The sequence below is a fragment of the Sesamum indicum genome, linkage group LG6, assembly GCF_026168435.1.
Source record: "Sesamum indicum cultivar Baizhima isolate 11 linkage group LG6, ASM2616843v1, whole genome shotgun sequence".
In the NCBI taxonomy this organism is placed as follows: domain Eukaryota; kingdom Viridiplantae; phylum Streptophyta; class Magnoliopsida; order Lamiales; family Pedaliaceae; genus Sesamum; species Sesamum indicum.
In genome coordinates, this window is record NC_142662.1 from 12,285,509 (window position 1) to 12,303,613 (window position 18,105).

Sequence of the window (18,105 nt, forward strand, 5' to 3'; positions counted from 1 at the left end):
TATAAACACAAATATATTTCTGGAGAAATTAAAAAAATAGAACTCAGACCACCTTGAGCAACTTATCATATGAATTCAGAACATAATTTCTTTTGCTAATTATGCACCACTTCTGTCCCACAAGGTTGGTCTGGCATTTTATGTTAGTTCATTGCAAATGTTCTATACTTGGATATAAAGCCATTTATCATTTAATCTAAAGGCACCATCTGAATTTTCCAAACCACCATGCAGAAAAGGCAGTATGTGTTCACACAAATCATGATATGGTACAGACCTCAATTTGAAGAACCCGACCAATTGCTGCTTCTGACTCATTCCAGTTCATCTGTGAACAAAGCCCATTTCTTCCCCCAGCTCGCCAGTCAAGAAGGCCAAGAAGAACTTCCACAAGACCAACCCTACAACAATTATATGCCATGTTACTATTGCATGACACAGAGAACATGCAACAGTAGTTTTATCAGGATGCATATCCCAATAATATTCTAAAAACAGACTCAATCACCCACCCATATATTAGCCCAGGTGACAGATAATTGCACGTTGTGGGCCGAAAATTACTTTGTATCTAATAAATACTAATTGCATGATTTGCATTACTTATGCACCCATCTTAGAAAATTTATCATGAAAACACAGATGAATTTATGCGCATTGTTGTTTCATTAACCACGTCTGCACATTTCACATGCATAACAATTCTACAACTTAGGGTCTAAAGAGATATTGATGCTCACTTGAGACCCTGTGCAACAAGTGCATCTCTTGCTCGATTCCCTTCAACTACAACACGCTTTAAGGTTTCAAGAGCTAGGATGCTTCCACCTTGCCAACCAATCGCGTTCGACAGAAGTGGAACTACCTGAAGAAAAAGCTCATCAGAACAATACCAAACTTAGCAACAGATGTTTAATCAGATAAACACATCTTTTGTATGATATTTTCTTGGAGGGGAAAAAAGGGGGGCTGCTTAAAACCACAGCATATCTGGGGTGTCCCAATACTAGTGGCTGCCATAGCTTCTGCACAGGTGGTGCTACCTGCAAGCTAATGTAGAACACGTAAACAATTAAGGCGAACTCGCTCCGGAGGAGTTTGTGAATTTTGTTGCGACAAACCATCCTCAGATACATAGGTTTCTGAAGCTATTGTTTCTCTGCTTGCTCCATGGGCTACTGCAGACACAAGTTTGGGCACATAACCAAGATATCCAACATGATCTGCAAGAGCGGGGTACATCCTGAGTAAAGAGACCGGGGCAGCAGAAAGAAGTAGAGGAAGTTCAGTGTCAACAGCTTGGCCATCATATTGTGAGGCGGCAACGGATGTAAGGTACTGATCCAGCAGCCCTTCAAGAAATCTCTTGGGATTTCTAAGTGGAAATTTGGGATCTTTCAGGAATAACCTAACATAGATCCCTCCAACCTAGACAGCAATACATGATGTAAGTCGTTAAACAGAATTAGCGTTCTTTAGAACATCCATGTAATCAATCAAAAACAAAAGAGTACATCTGCAGCACACAGCAGTTATACCTGAGGTTCATTTCTCATCTCCTGTTGGCCAGAGGCCTGCTCAGGTACATCCCAATCAACAACACATCCTTTCACCTGTTCACGGTACAGATCCGAAGCCATAGTTGCTATTTGTGCAGATAACGATGCAGCCATTGCTGGAGTTCAGACTAGTTCAGGAGTTTTGTTGTTTGTTCAACAGCAACCACAACTGCTTCACCAGGACCATCCCTGATTACCGAGAGAAGGAAATCAGGCAGAAATCTTGCCAGACTTATCGCCACTCTAGGCCCATGCATAGTCTGGCCAACAAGCTTCCCTAATAGCGAAGCTGCTGCGACTCTTTGCTGCAACGGAATCTCTTCTACACAAAATTTCCATTTTAGAGCGCAAGATAGAATTCTTAAGAACCCGCTATCTATGAGATCAGCATACCTTGTATTGGCAAGAGAACTTCAAGAATGAAAACCACCCCTCCATGCTTTGCAGCTGCCCAAGCTAGCTCCAGCGTGCTTGCTAAGGCATAGAGAACATGCAAAGCTCCTTCACGGCAGCTGGGAGATGAGTAAAGCAACTGTAATAAAACAAGCAGACCAGAGCTATCTGCGACCATTGCGTCCACACAAGGTGCGTATGTTGTCAACCGTGACAAAACAAGTAGACATAGCTGAGGAATGTTGCTTGATGAAGAAACAGGAAGAGAAAAGCATTCAAAGAGGGGAATAGCTACTCCTTTGTGGAGACCACTGAAGCTAAATTCAGATTCTTTGTCAACAAGTGCTGAAATTACAGAAATTACAGAAAAAAAGGTGTCAAGGGTGACTAAAAAAGTGTCAGATGAAAAACCACCAGACTTCTACCTGAAGGGATAGCAGACCGTATTGAAGATTTTTAACTAGTTCCAAATCCTCCCTCTCCAAGCTTTTCCCAACAAGTGATGCTGAAGAATCATCAGATGCTGCTCGGCAGATCCATCAGTGGTTACATCACTATTAACATGAGTATCCATGCTTGCAGCGGGTGCATTATGGACTAGATGTGATATAAAATCAACAAGGGCAAGACAGAAGTCCTCAGGCTTAGTAATTTCAAAATCTGGTTGATCATTATAGACTCTCAAGTATACGTTGCCAATATAGAGCTCCTTAGATAATGCTTCATAAACAAAGGAATGCGAATCTTTAAGGTCATACGAACCATGATGACTAAGGCTTGCACGCTGCTCTTCCACAAATTTCAAAAGTTCTACTCAGGTGGAGGAATTCCAGATTATCTGTAAATGAAAGATCAAGTGAAACTATGTCATGATATCTGAGAGTCCCACAAGGTCATCAACTATGGCATAGAGCATCTACAAATGGCCATCACTTGGAACTACAGTATATGTGTTTAAAACATTTTCAATCTAGATAGTTATGGAAAGTAACACCCACACCCCAATTATTATCAGAAAGACAACCAATATATAGATTGGAATTATAGCTTGCACATAATAGATACCCTTTTCTTAATCATTATGCAAAAAATAAAACCTTCAGGCTCGTGAAAAGAACTTCTGGTGCAAAAGCTTCTTTTTTTGTTTTTTTGTTTTTTTTTTATGGGGTGGGGAGGAGGAAAATGTGCAAATAGGTTCGCATATCAAACATAAGAAATGCATGGAAACTTCACAAGTAGTCATAGATAGGAAGGGCAAAGATTTTAAGGCCCAACACCAAATTTCTTTGATCAGACAAGATAGATATACGGAAGAAGATACTCTATTAGATGCAAACAAATAACCTCTTCCCTTAAAGAACCAATAGTTGAGCTGCAAGAGATTCTTTGAATTAAATACTATGTCCAGTGCAAAAGACAGTTCAAAGAAAATTAAGTTCTCTAAATTTAAATGCAGAACGTCCAGAATATGCCACCAAACCACCTGGATTTGATAGTAAACAAGTAAATCGGGAAAAGAAAAAAAAAATGAAACTTGAATCAGTTATAGAATCTTCATGACAACTACATACCAAGTAGTTAAAGCCAATTTGAAAACTTTTAATAACACAAACTTGTAGAACATATTGCTTTCCTCTCTTTTTTCCCCCTATTATCTACTTCTAATAGAACCAACAAAGTACCTACAAAAGAAGAAGAAGCAAATATTGCCTACATATCAGAAAAGGTATGTTAAGAAGCCTGCCCCGTTATAGTGCTCTGAGTTTCACAACATTCAAAGAAAATATGCAGATACTGATGCAGGAAGATGAGGCAATGCTCAAGTAGCACCCAATACGTTTTTTCTTTGTCAAAATGCAAAATCTGCAGCATTTACCTCAGGGGACTCCAAGTTTGAGTTTAATGTGAATAGGAGGTCATTTTGCAAATTTATTTTTCAGCATGCTTGCAAGTTTAGGGGTTAGTAAAGCTCTAAGGGCATCAGCTGCAGCCTGATTGTAGGGTGTCGGGATCTCCTCGTCAACCAAACCACTAAGCCTTGACAAGGCATGAGATGCTTTTACAGCATGTATGATTTTTGCTATTTGAACGCTAGTTCCAACACCATGTGCATCTGTCTTATCTGATTCCTCCGCCGTCGAATCATATTGGAGCAACAATGGTATAAGGTACCTGAATAAACAAAAAGTGACCCTATAAACCACAAGTTTCTGAAATGGACCTGGATTTCAAAAAAAAAAAATCCACTTGAGAAAGACCATAACATCACGATAAAGCAGTTTGAAACAGTGGAGTGGTTTTTAAGATATAACAGGCACATAGCAGCTGATGCAGAGGCCTTCAAGTTCACAATGTTCATAAACCATAAACTTCCACAGTGCCATAGAATAAAGAAATTTTGTCTTTCAAAGAATGGTCACCATAAAGTACCTTCAACACAATAGTTCCAAGATTTTGTTCAATTTTAAAATAAAAGTTGGACTCTCTTTGCAAGCAAATTGACTCGACAAAAGGTACCGAACAAATAAACATTAACTCTATGAACCCTCAAGTTTGTAGATGGACCTCGATTCAAGTAACAGACCACAAGAGAAAACTATAACATCAAGGTACGGCAGTTTTTTGAGAAACATTGGAGTGGTTTTTGTAAGATGTAACAGTCATGTGCCAGCTGATGCAGTGGCTTCAAAATTCAAATTGTTCATAAAGCTTAAGTTTTCACACTTCACGTAGAAAAAGTATATTCTGGCATTCAAAGAATAGTCACCACAAAGCATCTTCAACACTAGAGTTCCAACATTTTCTTCAATTTAAAAAAATAAAAATATGACCACCTTCACAAGCAAATAAGTTTTCTATACAAGCTCAGACAGACACAGAGAAAATGCCAGCAACAAAGTCATCCAAATGAGCACAAAGAGCATTATAAATAGACCAATATGGGTAATTTCATTATTCAATATCCATATATGAGCTACGAAGAATTATATGGGCAAAAGAGTGAAAAGTAATGAACGAATAGAAACTAAGTCACTAAGCAATATGTCACTTGGAACCAGGTTAAGCGATAAATATAAAAGGACGGTCCAGAAATCCATAACAGAAACAGTAGTGTTCTGCAAACTTCCAGAAACTAGAATCTCATGCTAGAAAACTGATGAAAGCATAATCATAACAATATAATGATCTATCTTACCACAGTACACCAGCCTTCAGAAGGGCATTTTGAATTTCAGAGGAGATAGAATGGTGAGCATTGGTCTGCAGGGCAGCATCAATAGCAGCAGGAACAAGCTCAAGTGCAGTGCAATGAACAATGTCATCAACTAATCCTGAAAATTCGAGCATCTCAGTTCTCGCACTTTCAAACTGACCCTAAACTGGAAAGGTTCGCATTATGTTAGCGACAATAGTGGCGGACGGTTTAGTGGCAGGAGTTGTTGGTTGGACCACACACATGCAACGGGAAAGGAGGGTTGCAAGAAGAGGTATTCCACCATCTCTCACAAGCTCTTCACCATTCAATGATGAAGACTCGCACCTGAAAGTTAAATATGTGGAAATAGCATAAGCAAAAGTACATTTACAAAGTACTTATCTAAAGAAGAATGATATGGAAATTAAAGGCAGATGATGAATTTACGTCAACCAAACAAGCTCCGAGGATGCAACTAGAAGATGTGCTTGATCAGAGGAAAGAAAATTGTTATCATCCTTGTCCACTGTAATGGCACTTAAGAGCATAGGATATCCAGCATATTTGAATGGCATCAATTCATTCCCATATCGCCTATATAGAACACTGGCCCTTTAAGAGAAGCAACAACCTCCAACTCTGGGGACCTTGCAATCCTTGCATGGTCACCTAAGGGAGAGGAATAAGAAAGCAGTAGATCACTAAAAAGAAAATATGAAACATGGAACTCAAATATGAAGAAATACAACCAATTAAAGAGGATTGCATTCCGGCCAAAGACATGCCTCATAAAAACCCTCATATGTAGGGTTCAATTTAGGAACTTTGTCCAACTTTGCTGATCATATTCCAAGAAGTTTACTGATTGCAGAATGAAATATTAGATGCAGGCAACAAAACAAAAGGGAAACATATGTAAGTAGTCCAAACCTCATAGGAAAGCCCTATGATTTACATTTTCACTCTTCCGCAAAAGCCACTTAAATTTATATATTTAAATTTATTTCTTGGTCCACACCTTAAATTGAGGTAGTATCATATCTAAGAATTAAATATATATATAGTCCCGTGTCCTTCCTAGTTCCAAGATATTTTAAAATCAATACCGATATCCATTTATGTGTAAAAACGCATTTGGCTCATCTTGACAGCATAAATACCTTTCAAGCACTTTCTACCAGTCAAATAAACAGCTTAATTGTGAAAACGGCGTCTAAACAAGTCGACTAATTCATTGGAAATAAGATCTGGCAGCTTATAAGATCCCTTGTCTATATGTTCTTTTTTTTTTCTCAAGCTTAATCATATAGTCTCCGTTTTTTATGAGTAACGACAGATCCTCACACAGGATCAAGGAATTTGGCATACCTGCAAGCACTCATAAGCATTCTGCACTGCCAGAAACTTCTCCCTCCCTTTAGGATTTTTGTCCGAATGATACTTCATTGCAAGTTTCCTATACTGTCTCTTGAGCTTTTCCTCATCAATATACTCAATCTGCTTTGATATATCAGGTATCTCCTCAACTGACTCAAAACTTGGTTTCTTAGGGGTGTCGTCTCTGGATACTTCATCAATAGAAATCTCTAGTATCTTGCAAGCTTCTTCTTCAGAAAGGTCCATTGGCCTTCTAGTTAACTCTTCTCTCCACATTACTAGCAATGATTGCAAAAACTCAACATGTTCAACAATAGGCCAATTAGGAAATCTAATTTCATCACATAAGTTTCGAAGATAATAACGATGACACCACATTTCATCTTTCAGCTCTGGATGTCACTGGTGGCATTGGAGCATAGTCATATAAGGAATGACAATGCTGTGACAATTTCTGAGGGAAATCACCAAGATGCTGAAGAACCTAATCAAATAAAACTGAGAGTTAAATGCAGCACTTATTTGCATTGAGGATGACTCAAGTACCACCATGTTTTAGAATGTAAATACTAAATGTTAACAAAAGAAGCTTGGGGTGAAAGACAAGTAGCAAACTCCAGTTGCAAATTCAGGGCTACCTGACGGATCAGATTTTCTGCTCGCATCTTGTGTGTCCAAATAATATCAGGAGTGTCAGAATCAGAAACCATTGCTGCGGCAAAAGCAACTGGGCCGCTACGTTCCAGTACATAAAGCAATGACTCAGGTAAGAGGCCGCCCAAAACACTTCGTTTCGCCAAAGGTAGAGAAGAGGAAACTGCAGCATCCTCACCACCATGAAAAGCTTGATAAACATGAGTCACTGAGAAGAGTTGGGCAATTGAAAGAAGATTAGATCCAGGGTAAGCCAGAGCAAAAGAAAATGCGCCTGTACTGTATAGTCGGATCATTGCTTTTGGGTTCCTAGTAACTATAGCTTTCAGCAGAGCAGCAACCGCATCAACAATAGTTGGTTCACCAGAAAGCATTGCCTGCACATAAGAAATAGAGGAAAGAATTTGGTTCATTAACTGAAGCTCTGAAATTGAGAAACAATGTGCATATTGAGGGAGCCAACATCGAGCCACTGCCTAGTTCAGCTTAAAAACAAATGAAAAAATAACGAAAACATCTCAAACCTGTGTGGAAGGCAAAGAAAGGAACAAAAGTTACCCAACTTCCAAAGTGAAAGTGTTATAATATAATTACCATGAAAAGGCACAAGAGAATATGAAAAGTTGCATCTTTAAAACACCAGGAGTTTAAGGATACTAGTAAACGTGGATATCCTAAGTGCATATTACAGGAAAACTATATCTTAGTTTAAGGAGGTGCAATAGTTCGAGTGACCCTTCTACAGTTGTTTGCTCAATCAGTCTCCAATGTGCATCTCATGTGACGATAAGCATAAATTCTGGACAACTGACTCCCATTTTAAATGGCTTGCAAGGCAACCGGTTTATTGTAGGATAAAGCTCTGATCCTATTTTACTCTACGTGCCACACATCAATCTTTTATGTAACCAAGCTCATAACCAAAGGAATGCTTTAAGGGGCCCAGTGCTTTATGTACGTGAAAGAATGGCCTGCTCATTGAAGCGAGTAAAGATTGAGGGAAGGGAAAAACAAAATGAACAGCCCTTCATAATTCTTTTGAACCAACTTGTACCAGATCTACGTACAAGCAATATTTAGAACTCTTTTAACAGAAGTCGGAAATGCTGTACACCACCCTCGCATATCCATCAACATAATCCTCGACTTACTATCCCTAAGCGAATACAAATCATAGAACTGCCAGATTGAAAATCTCAAATATTTGAGGACAAAGGTTAATGGAACTTATTTGAAACCACATATCAACCTTTACATTTTTCAGGCTCTCCAGGTAAATAAACAAAAGATACAATAATAAGCATAACTTTCTGCATTTTTAGCAATTTTTTATTCTAATAAGTCTGAGTAGATTTTTCAGTTGGCCAAATTGGGACAAGAGCACACACAACCAATAGAAGGACAGGCACTTAAAAATATTACTTGTGCAATATGTGGAAGACAACGTGAGCTTGACAAGATCCTCTTTACTCTGGGGGTTGGTGTAACAATCTCTCCAGCATCATCTATACCTGAATGAGCGGCTACCATACTGTGCAATATGGACAATGCCACATCTCCTACCTGAAAAAGAACACGCCCGTTTTAGGAACATTGTAAAACAAGCATACCCAACTATAGGTAGGTGTATCAAGTAAAGACTCCTTCCATGTCATTATTTGTCCCTTTGGCACAGGAAAAACAGAAATTTCTCTACCATAGATATCCTATTTAAATAACAAAGTAAATAAGAACCTCGTTCAGTAACTAATTAATAATATATGTAGTCTAAGAAATGTAGATGATCATAAGAGCGAAAAATTCTTCGTTATCACAGTAGAAATTACTTTATTTCATATTCTGTGGCAAAAAACTGCAACAGAATGATCATGATCATAGTCTGTAGTCCAGTAATTAGTCTCTATAGAAACTAGATATTTATTCAACTCCATCAGTTCAGCAGTAGTTTGATATATAAACAACACTTCAGTGCTATTGAAGATCACCAAGATCCGCAAAGAGCTAGAGTAGTTCAATACAAGTCAGCAGACATAATGGAAACAGGAAGCACAGAGTTCATGGTGATCCTGATTGGCATCACGGTACCATTCTGGATGATACAGGTATAGACAAAAGGATACCAATTCAAGGCCTAAACCCAATGAACTCCAATTCTCAAATTGAACAGCCTGCTTAATTATTTCAAAGTTTCAGATCTAGATCTATTAACAAGTTGCATATTTCAGAGACCAAATGGAATAGAAGGGTTTTGGGGGTAGCTGAGCATAAACCAATCTTGACTAGCATAATCATTCATGATACATGTACTCACAGAGCTTCACAACTCAGTAAATTACTAAATGAAACAATACTTGAGCACGAGCTTATCACTTTCAATCTTACCCAAACTGACTAAAAAAAAGTAATATCACTACTAACGTCTACATAAGACCAAACTGTATAGAATATCCTAAATGTAGCATCAAACATCCCATCCCACAACAACGGACCAGAGCATTGTCCAAATAGTTAGATGCCAAAATCCCAGAGATTGCAATTGCATGCTCATGTACATAAGTTCAACAATTTACATAGCAACAGGCATATCATAATTCGAGAAAGGAATAGTAAAAGAATATGGGGACAGTATGTCTACTGTTGTGGACGATTTTAGTATATTGCCATTATTGCACTCAAAAAATCAAAACCATCAAGCATCCTCTAAAATGCTCTGATACTTTATGACTTAGAGATATTCACCAAATTACCTTCATTTAGCTCCAACTAACATGCATCATTCTACAGCACGACACAGTAATTAGCATTCCAATTGTGATCAAAAGTCATATATTACATAAATGAAGCAATTATTTGCATATATTTCAATTTTAAATAATAATTATTATCTTACCATAAGTTTCTGCACAGGGGCATAACAAGAAAAGGAATGCCGGTAAAATACTAAATTTCCATGAGACCATTTCTGCGTAATACCAGAAGAGGATCACACATAAGAAAAGAAAACAAACCTAGAACATAACGAGACTGCAAGATCATATGATAACTGGAAGCGAGACACCATTGGAGGACACCTAATAGCTGCACTATGTATTGCAGCTTCTCTTGCAACACTCGACGATTCAGTATTAGCCATATCAGCAGCATCTCCACAATAATATCCAAAAACAATAAGATCGAATAAACAGAATAAGCACTTTAATTTCAGATATTGATATTAAATAACTTCTCTAGATAGATCAACATAAATATCAATAGGAATTAAGCCAGTTCAAGCGACTTACCAGGACTGAACCCTGAGTGATAAGCTCTTGGGAAGTGACAACAAATTCTCGAGCTTTTTGCACTAGTAGTCAAGAAAAACATTGATTTAAGAGAGTGACTTACAATGGAACCAAAGATTAAATCACTAAAGATGCAGGGCAACAAAAAGTAACACAGACCTAATTACAAATGATGGTATCTAATTGTATCTGTTGATTTTCAATGGATAAGAAAATCCATAGCAAAATGCTAAGTCCTCAAAGGTACCTAAGATTTTTACAGTACTTATGTTCCATATATTCTTCTCATGATGTAATCTTTTTTTCATTTAAAACACCTTGCTGTGAGCTCATAACTCAATACCACCCAATATCTATTGTCGAGTATGGACTTGAATTTTACTCCTTCAACACTTCAAGAGCATAAAAAGATAAATGCAAGAGAGCACTAACACACCTAGCCCCTCGAAAGAATAGCTCGCACTACCAATGAACTAATGAATGGGTTCTGCATAAGAGTGTAGGGGACAAATGATAAAGATGATATGATAGCATATAAATAGTCACCTGCACCACGGAACACCAGCACTAAGAAGCACATCCAGGGACATCATCTGGTGTTCTCACCAAGTGTAGCAAGTGTAACTGAAAGATATCTGATGAACTTCATTAAAGAGTTTAACACAAGATGGAACACAAAAGAGGAATCTGATTTTAGTATCAATTATTAGTTAACAATGATTCCCAACCTCACATACCTGGATAAACCGCATTCATGGGCCAGTATAAATTAGAAGTGAAAAATTTATAATACTTGTCTATATGCACCATGGTAGACTTCTTTAACTCATACATGCAAGCACATACATTTTCCTTTTAAGGGGCGGTCATGTAAGATGCACTACTGCTATATACTGAACTTGCACCCTCACCCTGCTCGGATGGCAATCTATAGGGAATAATTCATTAAGATTAAAGAAAACTATAATAATATAGAATTTAAATATTGTTACAATAAATACAAGGCCAGAATCTATCTCCTCCTCCTCCCAACCAAAAATAGTAGTCGCATAAGAAAAGGCATGCCAAGTATAGAGGAGGACAATCAAGCTACCACAAAATCTATGGATTTCAAAGTGTTATCATCCTCGATGCTAGCACAATACCCTTTTATCTCCTCACATCTACCTAGTCAGGACGGATTTCGCTTTTCTTTCTTTTCTTTGGCCACTCATGAATTTTTTTTCTTTTTTCTTCCCCTTTTGCTTTAGTCACGGCTTTTATTTTCTTTTTCTTTTCCTTTGTTTTTGCCCGCGACTTGTGTTCTTTAGGCCGTTTTCCGGTCTTTTGACACGAATGACAACACTTGTGGTGAAGGCACCCGGTTACTCAACCAAAAAACGTCGCATTCTGGCCTTTTGACGCGAATGACAACACTTGTGGTGAAGGCACCCGGTTACTCAACCAAAAGACGTTTTACCTAAAGTGCTTTGCATACTCATAGCTCCGGCCACCGTTTTACGTGAATAACAACATTTGTGATGAAGTTACCCAGTTACTAAGTGACCTAAACCAGCGGAGTAGATGTAATTTCCTTTTTCTTACTTTTCTTTCTTTCTTTTTTTTTTTTCTGGAAGGGGAAGGGCCTTTGAATTTTTCAAAATGGATGCATGTCCCATGTTAGGGATATAAGGATCAATCGGGTAGAGTTTTAGCAAACAAATATGATCTCACAAGAATCCTAAGATTTAGTAGAAGCAAAGAAATTCCAACTCTCTTTCAAAGCAATTCAAAATGCATGACATTATGCCTCAACGACTCCACAGTTAATCAAAGCAACAATCACATAACGCTAGTGCACATTCATGTCTCAATCTTATGACTTCCTATATCACATTTATTTGTCAAATTACTAAAAAATATATAAACGGAAGAAGTTTGATAGTAACTGGCAAAAGAAAACAAAACAAAAGTAGTTTGATAGGATAACAAAAGATGAATAAAAATTTAAAAAAAAGTTACCCTCTGGTTCCTATGTGTTAATTAACACTACATATATGTCATGGAATTCTTTACTTTTGAAATGGTTTTATCTCATTTGGAAGGTGAATTGGGCTGTTCAAATCAAAATTAGAATACGAGAAGTTTCATGTAATTTCAATTGAACCAAGAGTCTAATCCTAAAATGCTAACAATTACAGACATCGCGACAACAAAATGTCTCACAGAGCTTGATATACCACAAAGAACAGAATACACGTCGTTTACTTGAATGAGATAACATAAAAGCACAACCAAATTAAACAAGATGAGAAACACCACACCACAGTAGTAAAGTAATTGAAAACCACTAAAAAAGCATCCAACACTATTTATCAAAGGAACAAACTTGCCATAGATAAAAAGAAAATCACAACCCCATAATGTAGATGATAAATATCAAGAACTCAAGATAACAATGCAAACATATAAAGGAATGCTTGATGGATGAAATGAAGAGTGAAAGCCAAGAAAATGATCAACTTTTTACCACCATTATCACTTTGCAAAGACTTTCTAGTTTCTGTTTCATTGTTTTCAAAGACCGTCTTTGCCACCTCATACACCTTCCATTCGCGTCCAGCATGCATGAAGACATAAGACAAACAGATAATTTTGAAATTCCACAACCAAACTGCATGTTCACAAGAGGAATTAGTGTACTGTGCATCATTCGCCATTGTTGGATAAATAAATTACAAATAGAACTTACGTCTAAAGTCTTCATGAATCCTCAAGCTCTACCGCCTTCTTGGACCATTCCTCCGAACCTTCCTTAAACGAGTGTACAAGCTTTGTTACCTATGTGGTCCAGAAACATTTTAACACAAAGACGTTGATAAATGCATTAGATGTGGCAAATGTCTACACACACATATATATATATGAACAACCAGTGCATTGCTTAAAAAAGATAAGTAGTTGTTAAGACGAAGCCTTAACCAACCATCAATCATGAACTTATAAGGGCATCATACAACTAAGAACAACATGAATCATTACATACACACAAACACAGCCAAAAGTGACACTCTTATAAACAAGACCGTCGTGCTTTGTTATGTTGATCGCCAGCATGGTAAGTCCTCAAAGGTACCTAAAAGATTTTGACAATAATTATGTTCCATTTATTTTCCTCCCGATGTCATTGTGCTACTAGTGCTTAACTCAATACCACCCAATCTCCATGCCCAAATATTATACTCCTTCAACCCTTGAACAACATTAAAAAGATAAACGTAGGACGAGGACCAGCCCACCCATCCACTCACAAGAATAGCTAGCACTACCAATGAACTAATGAATCGGTTCGCATAAGTTTCAGATCTATTAACAAGTTGCATATTTTCAAGAACAAATACAATAGAAGTGTTTTGGGGGTAGCTGATCATAATTCAATCTTGAGTAGCATAATCATTCATGATACATGTACTCACAAAGCTCCACAACTCAGTAAATTACCAAATGAAACAATATTTGAGCAGAAGCTCATCAGCTTCAATATTACCCAAATTGACTAAATACAGGAATATCTCGAATAACGTCTACATAAGACCAAACTGTACAGGAAATCCTAATTTGAGGATTGTTCAAACAGCAGAAACACCCTCTCACTCACAATATGGTATTAGAAGATGAATGTATTCAACTTGGAAAGGAGACTGAACAGTTCATTGTAATAACCAACAATGATAAACTGTGAAGGCCCTTAAAACCATCGGAAATTGAAGCTGGTTCTTGAATTTTAGAAGATAAAGAGGGATGAAATGGATTTGGACAGGTCAAGGGAACCAAACATCATAAAAGAAAAAGTGGCTTCCATTAAAACTTCATGTAATAGAATTCATCATTCACAAAAAGAACTAGCATGGTTCTGAAAATTAATTGTTACAAGTCATAAGAAAAGCAGAAATCTCTGCTCACCAGATGCATACGAGATTATTTGCCTTTTCAATGGTGAAATATAATGAGCCCCTTGGAATGCAGCAGCACGCGGTACATTGAGTGGTCTGAAATCAACGGAATATGCCTTCTGAAGCCATCCAGAATTGTCATCATTGTCAAGTTTGCAGGTCTCCTGTCTGATTTATATCCTCTTAACAATGACACCTAAGCAACCATGGAACACTCATGATTTAGATAAATGTTCATGTCTTACAAATTGTCACATCTTAAGAGCTGGAATAACAAAGGAAGATTACGGGAAAATTATACAGACATGTACCCTCAGGTTTAGGTATTATGGATTAAACGAAAAAAAGAAAAAAAAAAAAAGAGGGAAAGGCCTATGAAGCATGATAATAAAGATCTATGAAGCACTTTATTCTCCACAACACACCTAAATGAAAACCACAAACAAGATAATCTGTGAACATTACAGGTTTCATCACAGAGGGAGACAGCTGCAGAATTGTGCTTACCCTAGTATTTCTTTGTTAATGTCTCTGGCATTGTACCTTGTATATCCAAAACCAGTGTAATCCCAAACCTAGAAGAAGACATTCATCAAATTCAGATGTAAACTGTTCAACAATCCTTAGTAACATTTTTCTAATTTTAAGTAGAAGAAAATTACTGACCATATGATATTATAATAGAGCAAGTTAAACACATTAAGATTGTCAAAGCAAAAATTAAATGAAAGAAGCACTAGAAAGCAAGATAAAGATGACATGTAAGATGGAGGGAGAAAGTATTTGCAAGCAAGGAAGTGAGAGCAAACTTAGGACATCAACAGAGAGTATTCCAGTATTCCTTCTTTATCTATCAATATATGAACATTGAGAAAATATTGGGCCAAGAAGGATTGTTCAAACAGCAGTAACATTTCGCAATACCATAATTTGAGGCCTCCTTCTCGCTCTGTCTCTCCCCCCTGCTTTTCTTGGTTTTCTTTACTCTGTTTTTTGGGTGAGAAATGAACACAAGAAAAAAGAAATGAAGGTGAGAGGGTTTCACCATGTGAGTGTGGGTGGGGTTTGATGATGGGGAGAAAACAGTGGTTTAAAGGTTTTTTCCAGCGGGGTTTTCCTTTCTTGGATTTGTACCCACATCCTCAGCTGCTTCTCCCGCGGGTGCTGCCGTACCATCACATTCGAACCCTCGAGTCGGCCATACCACCATGAACTTCACCTGCTTTCTTTAAACTTTTTCCTCGAAGAAGTGAACAGAGGAGAAGGGAAATGGTTTGATGGTGGGGTTGGGTGAGGGTATTTTGGCGGTGGGAGGACTGAACTGCGGCGTCTCTCCTTCGCCGGCTTTGGCTTTCTTGGAGGGAGAAACTGAGGGGTATTGTTTGAGGTGTGAGAAGAAGAATTTCAAGAGGTGTGACGGCCTTCCTCGTACCTGCAACATCACCTACTTGCCTCATCTGCTTCTCCACATTCAGCAACATGTCAATTTTCGCTTCCAAATCTCCGCCTCCATATTCCTACAAAATTAAACCAAAACATTCAATAAATCACAGCACGAGATACAAAATGGGTAAGCCAACAATAGCGTATAAGCTAATTGGAAATCAGGAACGCGCATTTGCTTACCATTTCGGTCGAATAGATACGACCAATTGGGGAATTTTTCGTGCAATTGATGAAAAACAAAACCCTAGAGAGAGAGAGAGAGAAAGAGGAGAGAGTTGAAATATGTTTTACCATGCGACCATCTTACCGCTAATAAACCTTTTACAAAATTATAAAATTTTTATTATACATTTTGACCCCTAAATTATGTTTATTATAACAAAAGTTCCCGTAAAAAAATAATTTAATGTTGACAGAATAAAAACACCCTTTTAACTTATTTTTATATTTTTTGTTTCACTTCCTAAGTATATTTAATTAAAAAATCTCTCTCAAACTACTTTTAGTAATTTTAAAATTTTCACTCAAATTTTTGTTTATAATAAAGTCCCCGTAAAAAAATAATTTAGTGTTGACAGAACAAAAACCCCCTTTTAACTTATTTTTATATTTTTTGTTTCACTTCCTAAGTATATTTAATTAAAAAATCTCTCTCAAAACTACTTTTAGTAATTATAAAATTTTCACTCAAATTTTTATTTAAACAATAATGTTCAAAATGTATAACTTTATATAAACTATATAATACATAAAAAAAAAGTTTACAAGTTCAATATGAAAATATGTTTTACAAAGAAAATTATTTACAAGCTCAATTTAATTTTATAACAAAGTATATTATATAACTTATAATTTTTATATTAAATTACATGCATAAATATTTAAAATATAGCAGTCTGAATTATATAGCTCCATATTATAAGAACCTTGTCCAAGATACAACAATATTGTATGATAGGCTTAAGAACTATTCCGACTGGATTATTTGTTGGGAACATACCACTACATGCTAGCCCTAATGCGATTGATGAAGATAAAATTGCCCACAAGTTTAATAATTCGTCCCGTAAAACGTTATCTTTTATCGCCCCAACAGTTCAAAATGGGGAAACCATAGTCCGGCCGTCCTTGGACACAGTACGTGATGGATCCAAATGTTGGAAAACTACGGCTGTCGGATATTTTCTGGGGAAAAAGCCGTATTATCATCATCTGAAGGAATACGCTCATTCGATGTGGCAAGCACTGAGGGAGGTCACAGCGATAGCTAATGGATTCTTTTTCTTCCAATTTAAAACACTCATTGATATGGAAGACGTGATCAAAGGGGGACCTTGGTTGTTCCAAGGACAACCAATAGTTTTGCAAAAGTGGGAACCAGGTATGGCCATGAGAAAGCTCCAACATAAGCATGTACCTGTTTGGATTAAACTTAGACACCTTCCTATGGAATATTGGACTACTGATGGATTGAGTACGGTTGCTAGTGGAGTGGGTAAACCTCTTTACCCGGATGCAATAACGAGAGCATGCATGAAATTGGATTTCGCTCGTATATGTGTGATGATTGATGTAGCACAAAAGTCGACAAAACATATCATAGTCATGACATCAGATGAAAATGGAGGGGAAACACCTTGTAAAGTCGATGTTGAATACGAATGGCTACCTCCAAAATGCACAAACTGTATGATTTTGCACATGGCAAAGGATTGTCCACTGAACAAACCACACAAACTGAGTAAACCACCAGTAGCTGTGTATGTGGCAAAAACAAACATTCCTCTACCACAACCAAACAATGAAAAGAGCAAAAAATCAATGGATCGACAATGGTTGACATAACGAGACGTGAGGAGGGAGAAATGCTTAGGGAATGCAAAAATGCCAAACACGATGATAGGGGTAAGGCATTGGTTATTTATAATGCCTTTGATGCTTTGAATTAATTGATGACGCAGGTGAATCCTCGAGGGGTCCTAACACAAGCAGCCCCATTAATCATAACCCATGTTGAACCTTGTCGTGTGGAATGTCCGTAGGCTGAATAAACGAGAGCATCGGCTTGCATTAAAGGACCTTGTCTCAGAATTCAGGTTACATTTCTTGGGCATACTTGAAACGCGTGTTCAACTGAATAATGTTATGCATATACTATCTCAATGGAAGTGGTTTGCTGATTATAATTCCATTGGAAACCGTATATGGCTAGCGTGGGATGAGAATTTTATTGATGTCCATGTTCTTGACCTGGGTGAACAATTCGT

At 37.3% G+C, this 18,105-nt stretch overlaps 1 long non-coding RNA gene and 1 pseudogene across 2 annotated transcripts; both read right to left on the bottom strand.

Annotated features, from left to right (window-relative positions):
- Positions 1–259: 259 nt before the first annotated feature.
- On the bottom strand, positions 260–10,312 carry LOC105179811 (dnaJ homolog subfamily C GRV2-like; annotated as a pseudogene). Its single transcript, XR_016065863.1, has 15 exons — positions 10,188–10,312; positions 9,033–9,180; positions 8,790–8,885; positions 8,602–8,742; positions 7,164–7,556; positions 6,517–7,009; positions 5,596–5,817; positions 5,149–5,493; positions 3,829–4,124; positions 2,378–2,790; positions 1,953–2,297; positions 1,539–1,881; positions 1,018–1,428; positions 741–865; positions 260–401 (listed from the first exon to the last, which is right to left on the bottom strand). The product of XR_016065863.1 is annotated as a dnaJ homolog subfamily C GRV2-like (transcript).
- Positions 10,313–10,528: 216 nt separating this feature from the next.
- On the bottom strand, positions 10,529–16,129 carry LOC105180230 (uncharacterized). The gene is made up of 6 exons (XR_016065951.1): positions 16,019–16,129; positions 15,317–15,909; positions 14,900–14,967; positions 14,403–14,588; positions 13,192–13,280; positions 10,529–13,113 (listed from the first exon to the last, which is right to left on the bottom strand). It is a non-coding gene; the product is annotated as an uncharacterized LOC105180230 (long non-coding RNA).
- Between the last annotated feature and the right edge of the window lie 1,976 nt (positions 16,130–18,105).